The sequence below is a fragment of the Haemaphysalis longicornis genome, unplaced genomic scaffold, assembly GCF_048455015.1.
Source record: "Haemaphysalis longicornis isolate Haplotype H1 unplaced genomic scaffold, Haemaphysalis longicornis Haplotype H1 scaffold_14, whole genome shotgun sequence".
In the NCBI taxonomy this organism is placed as follows: Eukaryota; Metazoa; Arthropoda; class Arachnida; order Ixodida; family Ixodidae; genus Haemaphysalis; species Haemaphysalis longicornis.
In genome coordinates this window covers 61,403,432-61,423,717 of record NW_027526245.1, presented here as the reverse complement: position 1 = coordinate 61,423,717, position 20,286 = coordinate 61,403,432, and the positions used below count along the sequence as shown (strand labels likewise).

At 48.3% G+C, this 20,286-nt stretch overlaps 1 long non-coding RNA gene across 1 annotated transcript in view; it reads right to left on the bottom strand.

The window, feature by feature from the left end:
- Positions 1-2,015: 2,015 nt before the first annotated feature.
- The window catches only part of LOC144165126 (uncharacterized), a 101,922-nt gene continuing 83,651 nt past the window's right edge, over positions 2,016-20,286 (bottom strand). Inside the window, exons 3-4 of the long non-coding RNA XR_013321378.1 lie at positions 15,804-15,948; positions 2,016-2,224 (exon numbers count right to left, since the gene is read on the bottom strand). This is a non-coding gene — a long non-coding RNA (uncharacterized LOC144165126). The remainder of the gene's footprint in view (positions 2,225-15,803; positions 15,949-20,286) is intronic.

The window sequence follows — 20,286 nt, the reverse complement described above, 5'->3', positions numbered from 1 at the left end:
AAGTTAATAGTCCGACTAATTACTGAAAAACACACCTTTTGCCGAAAATCTGGTATCAGTCGATGGCCTGCATCTTTACGCACAGACTGGTAGTAGAATCCTTGTGATTAGAGCCAATTAGTACTGCGTAGTGGGGCATTCATTGCGGGGCCGATGTCAACACGTTCGCCCTCTGTGGCGATCGCAGTGCCTCCACGCTTTGGTTTTAAAAAAGTTTATGCTTTCTAGATGGTACATCGCAGAGTTTTACTAAAGCATAGATTATCGAAAAACAAATACTTACTGTTTATTGGCCTTTACAACGATCACCTGCGATCGCAGGTCTCGCTGCTATTCTGTGCATATTTTACCCGGAGAAAGTAATATTATAGGAATATGATGTTCAATACAGCATTACTATGGCCATGGGAATGGTCACAAAATTACAGTAGTAAACACGGGAAGCAATAGTGTACGATATTCCTAAAAAATATAGCAAGTAGCGCAAAAAAACGGCACCTTGAATACTGCATAACGCCTGAAGGACTCAGAACGCAGTGGCGTAAGCGAACTACTTGTCTATTATGACAAAAAATGCCTCAAAAGGCGGAGCTTGCAATAACTGTTGCAACAAGAATCGGATAAACAGGCATAACACTAAGTACGTGTATGAAGACATCACTTATGCATACACTGCACACGCACCAAAAAAAAGATTATTTGAAATATTCATGTGCTGGGTGCAACTAGGGCCGACTGACGCTACAACTGTTGCATACCACGTATTCGAGACGGGAATTTTCGAGTGATGTACGCGACCCCTACGGTACCCAAGGTATAATTAAAACACATTCAGCAAGAACGCGTGATGACGACTCTTCGTTCACATTGAAATTGAAATGGCGCTACATCGTGTATTATTTTGTTATATCGGGAGACGCCTTGCAAACTAGTTCAGTAATAACGAATTTTTAGAAGTCATCTTTAATGGCGCCTTACGTCTTACTCTCCATACAGGGGAATAGCGATGCGCATCCATTTTTATGCAGAATTAGAAGCTCATGATTCTCGGTTTCTTGGCGCTAGGGCAACCAGGGTAAAGAGAACTGAGACAATTACAGAAATAAAAAGCAGTGCGATATGAAACCAAATTGTGGCAGCTAAAATAGACGACCGACAGTACAAGAAGTAAAAGATGTGTTTTATATGGCGTATCTTATGATTATGCGTGACAATCTCCGACAAATAGTTTAAAAAGCTATTAAAAGGAAGCATGGGTGCACCTGATATAAAGAATGTTGGATGGAATCGAACATGTAGTCTGTAAATTTGTGGAAAGCATTTGTGTCGTGTTGTGTGAGTGCGTTACATTGTATTAGAATGCTGATTACGAATAAGTGTTCTCGACAGTTACTGCACAAGGGTTTTACGGAGACAGTGAGAAGGTACGAGTGTGTCACATGTGTTGGGCTTATTCATAATCAAGTTAGGACGACTTCGATGAGTCCGTTGCGTGAGTGGTGTAGCGTCTTAAGTGTGGTTTTACTACTTGTTGTGTGTTTGTCTGTGTACTTCATTATGTTTGCCATATTTTACGGATGCCAGGCCTGATAAGTGGCTTGAGGTACGTGTAGGGTACTGTTATATACATTGATTTTGTTAGGCCAGCAACAGCGGCCATGTGATCCACGGTCCTCTTTCCGCCGATTTTAGTGTGGCCTGAAACCCAGCAAAAGTCATTTCCAGAGTTAACGCATATGATCACGCAGCTTAATAATAGCGAGTGACGCAAGGTGGTTGGTTTCAGGTGTTTTGCACGACATTCGTTAACTTTATCTGCCCTTGAGATAATCATGGCATTTTACAATGGGGGCACTCACACCCATATCCCAGCATATGTATAAACTGACATTCTCGCAATATGTATTTCGGACACAACATTAAACACTGAATGAAGACCTAACAATGGTGTCGCGAGAACCCGTATTCCATGTCAATGCAAAGTAACTACACACACACGCACAATGTAAGGCCACTTCCCGTATTTATTGTTACTTCAAGATCTCTTGCTGTGTATATCAATAGGCAGAAATGCATAGGTTCGTCCATATAATTCCTTGTTTCCGAGTTCTACATCCTTCATTGCACATACGCCAATTTCTCTGCCGAACTGGTCATTCCGAGCCACACATGTGCATTTGCCGCCTGGAAGGTTTCTGCACGGGGAATCATCGCTTGGGTTGCACTGTAGTAGGAGATGAGTTCAATGAGCATAAAAAAAGCGCCCACACCCGCCGTAAAATTTTCACAGAATTCACAAAATTATCTGCCACGTATGCAACGAAGCCCTTCTATGTTGTTAACACTTCACTTTAGCAGCCGGCAGAGGCAAGGACATTAACGATAGAGTTGTGGGCAAGGCTATTAAAAGTTTTTTGCACCTCAAGGGCAACTATAGCTTGGATCTGGAAATAAAAAGGGGGGTCAAGGTGATCTGCTAATAGGTTGTATTGGTTCTGAGTACACACGCACTTGCGGAAGCGTATTTTTAAAGGGGGAAACAATGCCGCACACTCAAAATAGACCTCATGTCTAATAAGAGTCATCGCTTTAGTGGTGTTTCTGACGCAAGAGGTTAGGGACATTGGGTGGATGATTTCGAGTGCGGGCTTTCTCCTGCCTTTGATGTTACTGTTAGAAGGCACTGTTTCCAGCACGCCGGGAGTGTCCTTTCATCCCTGTGGGAGCTTATAATGCCTAGAAAGTGTTCCTTGCCCCTGTTAAGTGTACCCGTAGTCTGGTCTACTCTAGGCGCCTACTTGCGCTTTAGCTGTTCTAGAGCACAGTCGCGGTCCAGGAAGGTTAGTGGCTAATCCTGTTGTTCATTGGATGCGCTCATGTCGAAAAGATGAAATCAAGTTAGGGGAGAAAAAATATACGCATCGGGGAGCTGGATTGTTAAGTCATCCGTGTCCAGTAGGAAAAGCGCTTCTCTAGAGTGGAAACGGGAGCCGCTTGAGGCCCAAGCAGTTCTCTAAGTATGTGGCAGGTTATTTTCTTCTTCAGCATGCCCTAGACGGCGTTACAGATTTCCAATTCTCAGTGACTGAGCATGTAAGGTTCTTCAGCTTCAGAATGTCAATAAGGCAAGAGACATTTCGCAACCACGTGGACCATAATATTCTGCTCTAGCAGCTATATTAGAGCTATTTCGGGTAGAATAAAGTAATAACTTGACGTAGACTTATATTGCTTTGAACAAAAATGGCGAAATTATATGGTTTTGTAGGTTTTGTAAAAGAAGTCACATTTGCCCAATGACGCTACGGTAGCCGAAAGCAACTGAATCCTGCTGGGCAACTTTAACTGCGCCAAAATATGAACCCGGTAACACTTTGGTTTTTCTCCCCTCTAAGAAACACATTCGCCTCAGGCAGCACAAAATAAAGCCTTCGGGGTAAACAGTAAGTGGCTTTACTAATTCTCTCAGTGGCGCTGTGTCATTACTCAGAAAATTTAGTTTTAAAGATATGTTTTGGTTACTTTACCCCAAACTCCAAAAAAGGCTAAAATCAGGTAAGAACGCCACTGGATAGGTTGGAGTAGTATCGACCTGGAGTTAACTTGCCGGTTACAACATATCGTGTGTTCTGGCGCTTATGTGACTTAGTATAAATTACATTGCGTTTCTCTTTATTTGCTCAAGTTCAACGGTTGCGGCAGAAAATGCGGTCACTCACCAAGTCAAGATAAAAGCAGAGACGTTTCGGTACCCGTACAGGTTCCTTGATCACACTAAGCAAGCAACAGGTGTAAGTTGCTTCTTGTTCTAAAATGTGACGTAATGATAGGGTCTAGCTTGCCCGCAGATTGCCATCGGTCCTGTGAGATAGTGTCATCGGTCGTCTGACTAAACATGCATTCTGAGAGTAGTATCGTGGTTGAAATATTTTTCTCGGATACTGGAGTAAACCTGATTATCGGCGTGCTCTGCCAGGGCGTTCAATGCTTTCTTGTTGCTGCCCACGTCCCTTCGGTGCTCCTTTATTCTCTTAATAAAGTTGCCAGTTTCGCTGATGTAACTGCAGCTACAGTCTGCGCCTGGCATGTGGCAGACAACACCGGGGCATCTCTTGCTGTCCAAACAGCCCATGTTTATAAGCTGCATCCTAAGCTTCGTGGACGGCATGAACACAACGCGAAATTCATACCTTGCAAAGATATGGCTTAGAACTTCGCTGGCCCCAAGAACGTATGGGATGCCGGTACGTCTTCAAAACTCATTGCCATGGGATGGCCTGGGATTGAGGACACGACCTTCAACATACTTGATGAACTTCTCCGGGTACCTGTTCGTCAATATTTCTTGATGGATTGTCTGAAGTTCTTTCTTCATTTCGTCGTCACTTCAGCAAATAAATGTTGCCCGCGTCACAAGAGAAGGAACGACAGATCGGTTGTGACAGTCTGGGTGGCACACATTAAAATTCAGGTAATGTCCGGTATGCATCGCTTTCTTGTGGACACGAAACGAAAGGTTAGTTCCGATACAGTTCACCTGGACATCGAGGAAGGTAAGGCTTCTGTAACAATTATTTTCTGCTGTGAACTGCATGGCGGCTTCTATCGAGTTGAGAAGACGCAGGAGCCGTGGCGTATCATTACTATTAATAATTCTGAAGCAGTCGTCCACGTAACGGACGAATATCCTGAGCTTGGGAGCGACATTCATGAGGGCGTTCTGCTCAATGACCTCCATTACCAACTTCACAGTAGTAACGAATTTGGAAGCTCCCATGGCAGTTCCGTGGATATACTTGTAAAACTGCTCGCGGTTGGTGAAGTACGTGTTGCCTAAGCAAAATTCTAGAAACTCATCGCGTGTTCAACTTCTTAAGGTGAGTGTTCCGGGAGCGTTTCCTCCGCCAGCAGGACCTCCTTGCATGTTGCTGCCACAGCCAGGGCGACAGGAACAGAAGGGAATTGCGACTTCACGTCGAAGGACACCATTAAAGGCGTCTTCATCCAGGGAAATATTGGCCGCGAGGGCCACCACTGGAGAGGCCGGCGCTGCGATCGTTTTGACGTCACTTGTAGGATCCCCGTTCCTACCTTGCTGCGTTGTTGGCTTGCCGCGTGTGACATTTCGTTCAGGACCCGCTTTGTAAGTGCATTTCCGTGCTAATTTTCAGCGTTTGAAGTTCATTATCAGTGCGTGAAGCGTAGTTTGACCTCATGGGGACTTCATAACCGTGGCAGGCTGCCCGCAAACAACTTGAGCGTGATGGTGTATGCGGACGTATGCGACCGAACCCGGTGTAAGCGTAAGCTGCGGCTCGTTTCCCCGATCAACATTTAGCTCGGCTACGACGATCACCCAGCTAAATTTGTAGATTTCGGTTGTCGTTTTCAAGAAATAGGTGAAGGAGGAAATCATGAAGCGTTTACTGCTCAACGCTCCGCACACACGTCCGCCGTGCCTGCAGCCCGCCGGTGGCTCGAAACGACGTAGGTCGCGACAGCAACACCTTGTTGCCGCTTTTTAAAATCACACTGATCGCGGAAAAGGAGGTCCGCATTCGCGAAAGTGGTGTTCGTGTGGTGAAAAGTTGTGCTGCGTAGTGTCATCAGCCGCGATTTTCAAGGCGACGCTCAAATATCTGCCGCGATCTACGGCGACCGGCCGCGGATGTCGGGCCCCGCGCCGCCGGCATGTTCGCGCACGGTGCGACGAGCGGCCGAACGGTGGCTACGGCGACCGGCCGCAGATGTCGGGCCCCACGCCGCCGGCCCGTTCGCACACGGTGCGCCGAGCGGCTGAAGGGTGGCGATACCTGCGCGCAAAAATCGGCCGAGGCCGTGGCAGGTATCTTGGTCATCGAAGGCTTAAATGGCAGTAACCACGGATAGAAACTTGAACATACGAGAAAAGGGGTGACAGTGTGGTGAAAAGTTGTATTAGGGACTGTCATTCGCGACTGTAACGACAGCGGCGATAAAATATCTGCCGCGACGCTAAGCCTAAAGTTCCCAACATCGGACTCCGCGCATCCGAAACCGGCGGTAGCTGTTGGAGAAGACCCTCTTCTAAAACTCGGCGCGCGCGTGTTGCTTTGAGTTCTACGAACTTCTTGGGGGCCTCCAACGCTTGGTTCCCCTATTCTTACACTCCCCATTACCCCACGACGTGTTTCGCCTCGTACGCAACCACGCCTTCTGTGAGCAATCGTGAGTTCTCGTACTTGATGCTAGACTAGAAAAGCGCAGGCTCATTGTAAACAGACAAAATCCCGTGTTGCAGAGGTCTTAATAAACATAGCCAAGTCTAAACTCGCTCGAAGGCGTTAAAAACTCGCGTTAATACCATTCGTACATTGCGGATAAGTTGTCGCGAAAAGTATCAGCAGTACAGAGTACTAGTCATCGTAATGAGATAAGGTCATGAATATAAAAAAAAGCATTGGAGGAGAAATAGGCACTGCTTAAGCCAAAGTGCAGATCGTACCAGCACTTTTAAGCCTGTGCGGTGAAGCAATCCGCTCACCGGTCTCACGTAGTCATTCATTTTTTACCACGCAATGCATGCAGTACGCGTGGTGAGATCGCAACTGAGCGCCATGTTTCAGCCGCTGTTGCAAGATCTATTTTCTTGCACACACACTCTCGTACATGTCACGGCGCAAGTATTTCATAATGAATCAACAGTGTACTTTTCTCGGCTGGCTGCGTACGAGCTGTCGGTGGCGATGGTAGCAACTACCCAGCCACGGCGGTGTCGTCGGGAACAAGCGAGCCGTTGATTGCTTGCCCGGATTATTTGGTCTGTAGACAACTTTCTTCTGTAATTTCCTACAAAACCACGAGGAGGGGGCACACGGCGGCCACAACAAAAACGTGCGGTCGCATAAACACAGAAAATGTGCTCTAGCAGACGACAGGATAACCCGGCGTCCTACAACTGACGTCACTCGTAGGTGGCGCCACGGTATGTTTTCGGGGCCAATAGCGCAGTGTCTGCACGAAAGCTGAGGAATTGGCAATGTGTGTTGCTGTTTTTCCGGCCAGCACATGGCGTAGGTAACCCATCAGTATACACGTGCAGCGGCGACCTTGTCAAGTTGACGGTGGGCCGTAACAGAACGCCTGGCTTATGTGCTTTTGGTGCACCGCTAATTGCAGGAGCAGACCCATTTGTACAGAGGGGGCAATTGTGAAAGTGCTTCTTCTGCGGGGCTACGAACTGGAAAATCTTCGACAGCAGTTTCTGTTGTTTCGCTTCAAGGCTTGTCGTGGCATTTTTCTGCATGGCCACGTAAGTATGCCCGTCCAAGAGCAAATATGTAATCTCCTGATCGTACTCACTTCTATTGAGTATCACAACTCCGCTTTCCTTGGACGCAGAAATTATGGCAATGGAGGTTTTGTGTCGGATGCCTTAGATGGTTTCTCAGACTGTGAGGACCACGCTTGAGGGCGGTGTGTCCGCCACTTGGATTGAACACCGATAGCGCGGGTGCGAGCCTCGTCTCTTAGTTGGCGAGGAAGCTGTGTAATGGCTTGCGACACAGCGCAAACCACCCTCGTAGGGTTCGGTGAGGTGCCTGAGTTAAAAATGTATTCCTTTGCGCAGGACTTCAAGTTCAGATGCAGTAGGTTTGTACGGGGAAAAGTTGAGAACCACGGCTTTAGTGTAGGGTGGGGTCCTGCGGCCCCAGTGTCTGCAGCTTGCTTTCTGCGACTTTCTGTATTAGCGTTCTCTTAGCATCGCCATGTAATTGGCATAAAGGTACATGTCCGGAAAGTCCTCAACAATGATGTATTCCAGCGAACACCTTTTAAAGAACCTTTTCGTTATCAAATTCTTGATTGTCTGTCGGCGTTCTTGGATGCGTGCCGACACTAATTTGTTCCCGGATTGTCGAATTATCTTGCGGCACCACGCTAGCGCTACCGGTGCATTCAAACGTAGAGTTTTTGGCACGAGGCCTTCCACTATATGCACTATGAAGGACTAATGGCACTTCTTTGATTGTTGCGTTTTACGCGCCGACGCAACGCAGGCGATGAGGCGCGCCGAAATAGAGGACTCCGGATTAACTTTGACAACCTGGGGATCTTTATCGTGCGCCGAAAGCTCGTACGCACGGTGTTGTTGCTTTTCGCATCCATCAGAAGAGCGGCCGGTGCGGCCAGAAATCCAACCCGTGACGTTGTGCAAAGGAAAGCGACGCCTTAGCCACTGAGCCACCGCGGTGGGTACAAATTGAACTTCAAGGCAGCCGTTCTTGATGTTCGCGACACGAACTGTCGAATCTTCGTTACGGCATCAGGTCCGTAGTTAGTTCTGTATGAAATCTTGTCAAGAGTGCGACAAAGGGACGCCTGGTCAGGCATTACGATGACGAAGAAGATGCCGGCACCGAAAAATCAAGGTGAAAACAGGGCCGTTAAAACCACCGCAAAAATAAAGAGCAGAAAAAAAGAGGCCCTTTACTATCGCCTTCTGTCTACAAATAGATGTGCACCTTCAATTTACGGTTTACCGAAAGTACATAAGCGAGCTACTCAGCTACGGCCTATCGTAAGCTTCACAAGGTCACCGCTGCACCGATTGTTAGGTTACCAACACCAAGTTTTGGGCGCGCTCGCCGGAAAAACAGCAACACGCGTTGCCAATTCGCCAGTTTTCGTGGGCAAAGTACGCGACATTTCCCTGGATGAAGACGACGTAATGGTATCGTTCGATGTCAAGTCGCTGTTCACTTCTGTTCCTGTCGACGTGGCCGTAGCAACATTTAAGGAGGTCCGGCTGGCCGACGAAACGCTCGCGGAACGCTCACCACTGGAGCTTCAACACGTGTGTGAGTTCCTGGAATTTTGCTTAAGCAACACATTTTTCCCCAACCGCGAGCAGCTTTACAAGCCGATCCACGGAACTGCAATGGGAGCTTGCATAGCCTCGACTACTCTGACTTTGGTCACGTAGGTCATTGAGCAGAACGCCCTCACTGATGTCGCTTCCAAGCCCACAATATTCGTCTGCTACGTGGACGACTGCTTCGGCATTATCAATACGAATGATGCCCCACGGCTCATGCGTCTTCTTAACTAGATAGAAACCGCCATCCAGTTCACAGCAGAATATGAGTGTGACAGCAGCCTTCCTTTCCTCAATGTCCACAGGAACCGTACCAGAACTAGCATTTCGTTTCTTGTGCACACGAAAGCGACGCATGCCGGACATAACTTGAATTCTACTTGAGGCCACCCAGCCAATCACAAGAAATTCGTCATTTCTTCTCTAAAGAAACCTCAAAGGGTCGTGGGCAGCAAGAAAGCGTCGAAAGCCCTGGTCAATCACGCCGATAATCATGGTCACTTTATCGATTGGGATAACGCCGCTATAATTGCCAAGGAAAAGAATTCAACCAGGAGGTTACTCTTGGAATCCCCTTTTATGCAGGAGACCGAGGGCACTATCAACAGGACCGATGGCAATCTGCCGGCAAGCTACACCCGTTTATTACGTCGCATTTGGGAATAAGAAGCTGCTTACAGCTCTTGCCTGCTTAGTGTTATCAAGGAACCACTACGGGTTCCGAAACGTCTTAGTTTTTACCTTGACTGTCAGTGACGGCTTCTTCTTCGTCATCATGATTCCTGAACAGACGAACTTTCGCCGAACTCTTGACTACACGTCTAACGTTTATTTCGCAGAAATAATTGTGGTTTCTAAATTCTGGTAAAATATATCGCAACTATAATATGTGGATGACCGTAAAAATGGAATTACTTTTGAAAATACATACGCCAGTTTCGATATCCTGGTACACTGATATAAATACTAGCCATGTTTTTGTGTGATCCTAAAGACGAAGATAAAGGACGTATACTGCCGCATACACATATTGAGGCCAATCCACAGCCAGTGCTGCTTTGGCAAAGGCGAAATCGGCAGATGGCAGGGCCTAACCAGCTGCAGTCGGAAGAAGGCCGCGAACTTCTTGTCTGGAACAACTTCGGCCAATTTGTTTATTTATTTGTTTACTTACTTTTTGTTAATTTACTGAATTGTTTGAACACGTAATGAAACACCCCTCTTTACCCAAAAAATTGCGCATGCCCTTCTAACTGAAAAAAAAACACGTAGATTTTGTTTTGTATACGTTTATGCTTATGGTTGACTTAGAAAAGTGTTGCCCACTCAATGAGGGTTGTAGACCATCTGCTGTTGCGGGTGTATGAAAATTTTCGTAAAAGGTCTGCCGCAAAATTTAAGAAGCCCGCCTTGGCAAGGATATAAAATGACCGATGACGTTCACTGAACTTCTAAATGTAGCTGTGGCTTTATCACCTCCGATATTTAGAAGAGGTTAGGCAGCTGGTAAAAAGCAGCATAAAACGATAACTGGCGCCATTTCTTTCTGGGCAGTGCAGAATTGAATAATACCAATTTCTCAGCGTGGTGCGCTTTCTCTGCTGATACGTTTTTAACAGCCTCGGCCATCTGGTTATAAAGCTTTTTTTCTATTGCATTAAAATGAAAAATCTGCCGCACTCTTTCTCAACTCAAGACAACCTTTCCAAGCAAGGAGGACCCCGCGCTGACTTATGTCGGCTGCTTGTGGCCAGCCAGTGTTCCCTGCGACAAAAAGAGTTCGGAGTGCAGCTCTGACGCAGTCCTTATTTACAGAAAGGGGGCGCATAAATTCCGTGAGATGATTGGTGACATCGCGCATTACCCGTCACTTAGCAACTGACCGCCTTTTGCTGACACGTACCCACTGCTGTATATTTGGTTTCGGTATCGCGATCACTGCCGCTGGTGGTGCCAGTGTTTTTCAGGTATAAACATGCGCATGTTGGAATAAATACAGTCAAACCTCGATATATCGAACACGGGTATATCGAATTATTGCCTATATCGAACACTTTCTATATCACGCGGAAAATCACATGCATTTTTAATTTTTTATTTCGAACTGGGACGGACATGAAATGGGTATATCGAACTCCGCCACCCCAGACTGCCGAGACCACTCGCGCTCTGTTGACAGGCGGCGAGCTATCCCGCAGTACCCTCGATGATAGCGGTGGCGCGATGGGCGTTCCCGACTGCTGCGCATCGGTTGCGCCGAAGCAGAATTGGGCGGTGCAAAAGAAGAATGCGAGCTTGAAGAAACCTGGGGCTAGCTGGAGCGCTTTTTGGTGCTGAGCCACGAAGCATGTGCATTGATGACTTTGTTGGCTGTGACGACAGCACCGGAACGACGGCGGAGTTGACGGATGTGGAGATGCCAGCGGACGTTACTACTGAGCGCACAAACGAAGACGCTGCCGAAGTTGTACCCGCAAGCGGTGATAGTGCCCCGCTCCCGAGTTCGACCGAGGCTTCAGCGGTTTTGGGCCTACCGCACCGGTACTGCAGCGCTATAGAAGGCACCGGCTTGTCGCTTGTGGAACGTTTGGAATACGTTGAGAAAGTCGTGTATGACACGCCAGGCTACCCTGCTGCAGTACTTTAAGCCAAAATAATAAATACTTTGAAGCACCAAGTGAATGTTTACTGCACAGTCCGCTCATTTGGTGATTTGTGCCAGTTTATGACTCGATTTTTACGTGATTTCATATATCGAATTCTGGTTATATCGAACTATTTCGCGGGCACCGCGCTGTTCGATATATCGAGGTTTCACTGTAGTCTTTCGTTCCGATGTTGTGCAATGACGTTTTCCAATAGTTCATTCACCGGCGGCAAACGCCGTCACTACATTGGCGACGAGGATGCTCGCCAGCTGTTTCCCTCACCATGAGCGTTTCCGGACTGGCAACACCACCCCTGTTGCTGCCTACACCTGGCCGCCCTGCTGTTGCCTGGCTGCAATGAATCCGCATGTTCGAGAATTTTCTGCTCGTATCTGGTGCTTCGGAGTGGGAGCAGTACCGTCACAAGGCTCTCGTACTCCCCATCCTCGGCGTCGAAGGCCAGAGCATATTTCACACTCTACCGCTTCCATCTTCGGCCAAGGCTAAGCCGTATTAAGCCCGCGTGTTTTGGGTTGCCTTCATCACCATGTGCTTTTCAAAGTATGAAGTCGAAAATTCTGCAGGGTTGCAGCGGCGTCCTGGTCTATATGGATGACATCATCGTGTTCGGGAAGGGCCTAGAGGAGCACATGACGAATCTTACGGCCGTGCTGAGCCGTATTAAAGAAACAGGACTCAACCTTAACGCAAAATGTGTCAACGATACTCCAGCGTTTGTGGTTTTGGGCCACAGGATAACTGCAAACAGTATTGTGCCGTTGACGGAAAAGGTTGCTTACATCCGAGACATTCCAGCGCCCAATGACACAGCTAGCCTTCGATAATTTCTGGGATTGGTCGAATATTCTGCTAGGTTTATTCCAAACTTCGCTGACATTGTCGAACCAATGCGTGTTCTGCTAAGAAAGGCGCAGCAGTTCGTTTGGTCTGATGAGATAGACGCTAGTTTCAGATAGGCCAAAGATGTGCTGGCATCTAAAACTATACTGGGAATGTTTGATGCGTCTCTTCTATTTCTATTGCCCGCTGACGCATCAAAGTGCGGGCTTGGAGCTGTCCTACAGCAGGTGGACGGACCCAAACTGCACACTGTTGCTTTCGCGTCTCGAGTCCTTTGGCCCGTTTAGAGGAAATATTCGGTAGGAGAACGCGAAGCGCTTGCCAGTGTTTGGGCGTACGATTGGTGGCATGTGTACCTGTGGGGACGCCTCTTCACGTTGCTCACTGATCACCAAGCCTTGGTGGCATTGCTTTCAACTCAAGGGAGAGGAAGGCCCCCGTGCGGGTAGCACGATGGGCAGAACGCCTGCTACAGTACAACGACGAAGTTAAGTACCGCAAGGAGTCGCGAATTTAAGTGGCGGACGGACTCTCCCGCTTACCCGCGTCGTCCTTCAAAGAAGAAGAAACGCTGTTAGACGAAGTCGTATCCGTTCTCCAAATTCCTTTTTGCATTTCGAGAGAACTGTTTGAGGTGGCCCAGTCGCAAGATCGCCCACCGCAACAAAGCAAAATCTAAGAGCAATCATTGTAACCGGCGCACAAATCCTTATCGGCCGATATTCAGCCGTTCTTCAACGTACGTGGCCAACTTTTTGTATTAGGCAATCTGATTTTGCGTGCCGAACGTCTTGTGGTTCCCACATCACTCACGCAGCAGGTTCACCGCAGCGGGTGAGGCGCATGCAGGAGTGGTTCGAGCCAAAGCGCGGCTGCGAGAAAAATATTGGTGGCCAGTCATGAACCGCCAAGTCGAGCTAGCTACCATAGGTGTAGCATATGCCAGAAAACCGACACGAGGGAGAAGGTGCCAGCTACACCCCTGCATCGGTCCCCTTTCTAGAGCAGCCATGGTGGAAGCTGTGCATGGCATCGTGGGTCCATTCGACAGGGCGCCCTACGATTGCAGGTATGCGGTCACACTTGTCGACCCGAAGTTCACTTCTGCAGTGACACAACAACCAGCACAGCAATACACTTCTTAGTGTTCGTGTTAGCGTGCAAAGGCTACCCGGAAGAGGTTGTTGGTGACAACGGTCCACAGTTTGCATGTCTGGAGTTTGCGGCATTTCTGCGAGATCCTTGCATCCAGGTGAAACATTCGTCAGTGTACTACGCCCAAGTTAAAGGCCAAGTGGAGCGCTAAAACAGTGTAAAAGGTTTTTATTTAAGTGGCGGTTCATGAGCAGCGACCCTTGCGCCAGGAGGTAACAGAATACCTGGGTGTTTACCGATGCACACCGCATGCTACAACGACAAGGGCTGCAGCTCTTCTGCTACATACGCGGTTGCCAAGACCTGGGTCTGATGTCGTCGGGCATCTGTCGGTCACCTACTTTGATTATCCACACTTGGAACTCCGACGTTTACGTGAGCAGGTGAAGCAAAAGCAACAGTACCGGAAACGATACGCGGACACCCGGAGGGCTGCAAGAGAAATCAGGGTTGACGTTGGTGACTCCGTCGGAGTGAAGAAGCCCACAATTAAAATTAAGGACGACCTGAAATTCAGGCGCCCGAGAGAAATGATCAACAGGAAGGGGCCCTTTTCTTTCCGGCTTGATCACGGTAAAATGTGAATAGCACTGAAGTTCTCGAAGGTGCCACGAGCCTCTGCCGCCTTTATGTGAGGGCCCTACCCCAGAGATAACCACGAGGACGTCTTCTGCGCAGGCGCGCAGGTCTCCTGTGGCTGCGCAAGCGCTCAGGTCTCCTTCGGGTGCGCAGACACCCAGGTCTCCTGCGGCTGCGCAGGCGCCCAGGTCTTCTTGGGCTGCTGAGCGCCCAGGTCTCCTTCGGCTACGAAGACGCCCAGGTCGCCTGCTCCTACGTAGCCGTCCAGCTACGTAGACGTAGCCGTAGCCGTCGCCAGTCGATGTGATCTGCCAATAGCACTTCGATATCTAAGGACACAGACTTGAACTGGGGCAAACGACGTCTCCGCCAAAACGAAGTGAAAAAAATCATGGCTCTTTTGTGAAATAGGCATTTAATGCGGAAAGTAGCTTTATTGCATGGATTGTTCTGTGTAACATAATGGCATAGTTCATGCGTTTCTTTCTCTATGTTGGAATGACAGAGGAATCCCGCGTATGGCGAACTCGCAACAAAAAAAATTGTTCGGCTATATGAAACTATTGTATATATCGTACTAATCGCGGTGCATATTACAGTTCGCTATAATCGGCTTTGGCGGTATTAAACACTTGAGAGGGGGGCATAGGCTGTACTCAGTCAGATTGAAATACGCTACCCACCGTACTGCAGAAAAAGGCACCGATTCCGGTGATGACTCAGGGCCCATAGGAAGCTGAAGTGCGGGGCCTCCTTTCTTTTTATCGAACTACGTCCACACCTAAACTCAATGATTCCCACATTCAATCTTGACACACATTGTTGAAAAGACGGCTCGCCAACTCAGACATTGTTTTATACCAAGGGCTGGTTTAACGAGCATACTACTGGAGCCCTCATACATGGAACATTTTTCTCACGTGGCCCCGGCACGTTCTATATGTGGGAAATAGGATGTGGCGACCAGCCGTGCGGGGTTTTTACCGTCACGAATGGTGTTGGCATAGTTACAAACGTAGCGCTAACGCATTTCTGCGCTAAGGGGACGCCTATAGAGACAGCAACATTTACCTCGACTGCAAGAGTAGCCAATATTTGTGCAGGGAGAAGCATGCAACAGCGTGACAGTGTGTGGCTCCCCAGCGTTTACATTACGAACTGAGGGAGCCAAAATAAAAGGAAGCAACGAATTCCTGCACTAAGACGGCTACAAGAGGAGACTGTCAACAACGGGTATAATCCCAAAGCGTAGAGTCATAGAGGAATGAAAGGCAGAGCACTCTCGCATACCGTGGGTCTTCGAGGGGTACTTAGCGCGATGATTGTTCATATACTAGATGATGCGATGCAATAGATAGAAGCAATCAAGGGAAACATAATTTTGCGAACGGTTGTTTGAAGTACAAGAGCATTTTGGCACTTTTTTTAACACACTCAACAAAACAAAACAAAAAACATTCCTTTTAATATTGTGCCACCTGGTTATCTTTTGAACATGAAGCCAGCACCAAAAGTAAATTTAGTGGTTTCCAATCATTGTAGTTTATTGCCAACATTTTCGACATCTATTTCTTCCAGCTTCTATTTCTACAAAATTTATCAAAGCAGATGCTTGAAGTTGTTTCTTTCTGTTTGGTTCTGGATGAGAGGAATCTTACCTTGACCTACTTACAGCCATACTAAGCATTTTAACAATCACTTACCGGCATTAGACATTTGTCGTGACCACTCCAATTTCCCATGAATTGGGACACCCTCTTTTTCTTGCCGTTTCCATAATAAGCGTACGTTACTATTCTTCCATTGCCTATATTTGTAACGTTGAGACCTCCAGGAAGATATGGCTTTCTGTTGGGGTAGTGTTGTCGTAGACTTAGAGAATATGTTTCATTTTTAGCAAAGTAGAGTGTATAATTAAAGTCAAACTATGTGATGAATATTTATTGAATCAGAAAGGACGTCCCGTAGTTTCAAAGGTATTGTTCGTTGGTTATTTATTGTTTTAATGGTATTGTTCATTGGTTATTTATTGTTTAATGCTGGTCGGGATAAGTATTCTGTGTAGCCATTGTTTGGATGTATGGTTTGTTCTTGGTTTTTCTAGTACGCTATGCTTTTATTACAAGGCCAGTATATGAAAAAATCTCAGAGCAATCGTTTCCGTTCGTTTACACAAACGAAAAACATGAAAGCAGACTTAAACGTGACAGTTTTTTCCCGTTTTCCTAGCTAAGGACAGGGTACACCAAAAGTAACGCTTTTGGCGTAGCAAATGGTTAAACCAGGCCCTCGAAAACCTCTTTTTCGCTCGTCTACCATGTTGTGGTTCTGAAATACCACTCTATCAATCCATTACTATCGTTTGCTACCACCAGCAACAGGAACAAGAAACGTAGTACGCGACATACAGGTAATTAGAAGTAAAAACAGGGCGCATAGCAGCGAGTTGCCTCAATTGATGCGAGATCGTACAGACAGGAAGAACGGTACAGGAAGACAGCTTGTAATTGATGATACATAAAACAATCCTCGAAATTTTAATTCTGTTGCCATGTAGTAATTTCCGCGGTATTCAGCGCTACAATAACGCATACAGTTAGGCCTGTACGCCTAATTCTCGACAGATCTGCTCGATTACGCTTTACGAATTTGTATGATGGCAGACCATAGTTAGTCCGAAATACCAACAGTTATTTCTAGTTATAGTAAATAGTGTAGTCCCTCCGCCTGTTTTGCACAGGCAGTTTATCATTGAAATAAAAATATTTTGACCCGATTTCCGGCAAATAATACTATTCCGTGTGCTTAATAATCTCATGCACATGGATGAAAAATATAGATTCGAGGGATACCTTGGAGTCGGAATGCCTTTCGCATTTATTTTTACCTAATATTTAAAAAAGGGAAATGTGAAACTCCGGAAATTTTCTGCAATCCAAATGTCATGCAGACTTTGTCGCGTTGGTTTTTTTTTACAAGAAAAAGCTTTTTGAACGTCCGCATGAGCTAAATGAGGTTCGCATATATTAAAAATGCGAAATATTGTCACGAAGACAAGGACGATGCAGTGGTGTTGAATGAGAAACACGTTTATTGGAGCGAACTTGTGCTCCCCTAACAACTCAAAAGAATACAGAGGCGGCGAAGCAGCGGTCAACAAAGTGACTTGCACAGGTGAGTGTCGTCGAATCGAATGCCCCGGCGTCCGCACTGCAGGCTTTTTATCTTTTGGCGCGCGTGGTTCTCGAAACGTCGATTCGCATCGTGAACATAGTAGATCCAAGAAGATTATTCTGGGCTGTTCACGTTAGATCGGAATGCTCTCCCTATCACAACAGATAACACATGCGGCACAGAAAGAAAGAATGGAACACGCGCTTCCCTTGGCGCAGAGATAACACAGACCGGCGCAGCCGGGCGGTAAAAGCAAAACACAAATAAACAAACCAAATGTATGGTTCGCGGCATTACCCCCCCCTCTAAGAGTGTATCGACCCGATGCTAACATAAGCGACAGTCCGAACAAATTAAAATAAAAGTTCGTCATCGTCCGTAGAAAGGTTTTAAGCGAACCACGTGGACGACTTCAGGCCGCGTGCGTCGTCGTGATGTGCCGGAGTCACCATCGGGGATCACTTCGTAGGTAAGTTGGCCAACACGTCGTAGAATCTGGTAGGGTCCGAAATACCGTCGCAGGAGCTTCTCACTGAGTCCGCGTCGTCGGATGGGAGTCCAAACCCACACACGATCCCCTGGTTGGTACTCGGCGTCTCGGCGTCGGAGGTTGTAGCGGCCCGCATCCACCAGCTGCTGGTCCGTTATACGAACTCGAGCGAGCTGGCGGGCCTCCTCCGCACGTTGAAGATATCCGTGGACGTCGGCGTTGAGGTCGTCGTCTTCTACGTGCGGAAGCATGGCGTCGAGCATAGTTGTCGGCCTTCTACCGTAGACAAGCTCGAACGGCGTCAGCTGTGTCGTCTCCTGGATAGCCGTGTTGTACGCAAACGTGACATACGGGAGCACTTCGTCCCAAGTCTTATGTTCAACGTCAACGTACATTGACAGCATATCTGCGATTGTCTTGTTCAGACGTTCTGTTAGTCCGTTCGTTTGGGGGTGGTACGCCGTCGTTCTTCGGTGATCCGTGTTGCTGTAGCGTAATACTCCTTGCATCAGCTCCGCAGTAAATGCCGTTCCGCGGTCTGTGATTAGGACTTCCGGGGCTCCATGTCGCAGCACAACTTGGCTTATAAAGAACTTCGCCACTTCTTGTGCAGTCCCCCTCGGAAGAGCGGCGGTCTCTGCGTAGCGCGTCATGTAGTCTGTCGCTACGACAATCCACTTGTTCTGTGATCGTGACGTAGGGAACGGACCTAAAAGGTCCATTCCAATCTGTTGAAATGGTCTCGATGGGACGGCGATCGGTTGCAGAAGTCCGGCGGGTCTTGTCGGCGGCGTTTTTCGTCGCTGGCAGTCACGGCAGCTCCGGACGTAGTGGGTGACGTCAGAGGTAAGGCCGGGCCAGTAGTACCTCGCCTTGATTTTTCCAATAGTGCGGGCTGTGCCCAGATGTCCGGAAGACGGGTCGTCGTGGCACGCTTCCAAAATTTCGTCACGAAGGTCCGCGGGGATGACGAAAAGGTAATTCGCTCTTGTTCCGGGGCTGAAATTCTTCTTCACAAGGACGGAGTTTCTCAGGCTGAATGCTGGTAAACTGCGTTTGAAGGTCCTAGGAACGGCAACGTTGCATCCCTCGAGGTACTCGATTATGACGCGTAAGTCGGGGTCGGCACGCTGCTGGGCGGCTAGGTCGCTCTCCGTCACGATCCCGAAGAACGCGCTGTCTTCATCAGAGTCTTGTGGTGGTGGGTCGACGGGGGCGCGGGACAGGCAGTCGGCGTCGGAGTGTTTCCTGCCGGATTTATAAACGACTGTAACGTCGAACTCCTGCAGGCGCAAGCTCCACCGCCCAAGACGGCCAGAGGGGTCCTTCAAATTGGCGAGCCAACACAGCGCATGGTGGTCTGTTACAACCTTGAATGGCCTTCCATACACGTATGGGCGAAATTTTGAAATCGCCCATATAATAGCCAGGCACTCTTTCTCAGAGGCAGAATAGTTTTTCTCCTCCTTCGACAGACCACGGCTAGCATAGGCGATTACCCTTTCGCAGCCGCTTTGCTTTTGGACAAGGACGGCACCCAAGCCTATATCACTGGCGTCCGTATGCATTTCCGTTTCGGCATTTCCGTCGAAATGAGCGAGCACGGGCGGGCTTTGCAGGCGTTTTTGGAGCTCGCCGAATGCTTTTTCTTGGTCGTTTTCCAAGCTGAAAGGGGTGCTATCTTTCGTCAAGCGCGTGAGTGGCTCTGCAATGCGTGCGAAGTTTGCGACGAAGCGCCGGTAGTATGCGCACAGCCCGAGAAATCTCCGCACGCCCTTCTTGTCTTTTGGCCTTGGGAAGTTCGCAATGGCTGAAGTTTTTGCCGGGTCAGGTAGGCCTCCCGCGGCGTTGACGACGTGGCCCAAGAACTTGAGTTCCCCGTATGCGAAACGGCACTTTTCAGGCTTCAGCGTCAACCCCGACGTACGAATGGCCTCGAGTACAGACTCCAACCTTGCAAGGTGTTCGTCGAAAGTCCGGGCGAATACCACTACGTCGTCGAGGTATACGAGGCAGGTGTGCCACTTAAGGCCAGCTAGCACAGTGTCCATGACTCTTTGAAACGTCGCTGGTGCTGTGCACAGCCCAAACGGCATCACCTTGAACTCGTATAGGCCGTCTGGGGTTATAAATGCAGTCTTCTCTCGGTCTCTCTCGTCCACTTCAATTTGCCAGTAGCCGGTCTTCAGGTCCATCGATGAGAAGTACTTCGCGTGGCAGAGGTGGTCGAGGGCGTCGTCGATTCGGGGGAGGGGGTACACGTCCTTTTTCGTGATTTTGTTCAGTCGCCGGTAGTCAACGCAAAACCTTAATGTGCCGTCTTTTTTCTTTACGAGTACGACGGGCGCAGCCCAGGGGCTTTTCGATGGCTGTATAATGTCGTCGCTGAGCATGTCGTCGACTTGAGTCCGGATGGCTTCCCGTTCGTGTGAAGAGACGCGGTACGGTGACTGTCGGGTAGGTCGGGCTCCATCTTCGGTTATTATTCGGTGCTTCGCTAGAGGGGTCTGACGTAGTTTTGC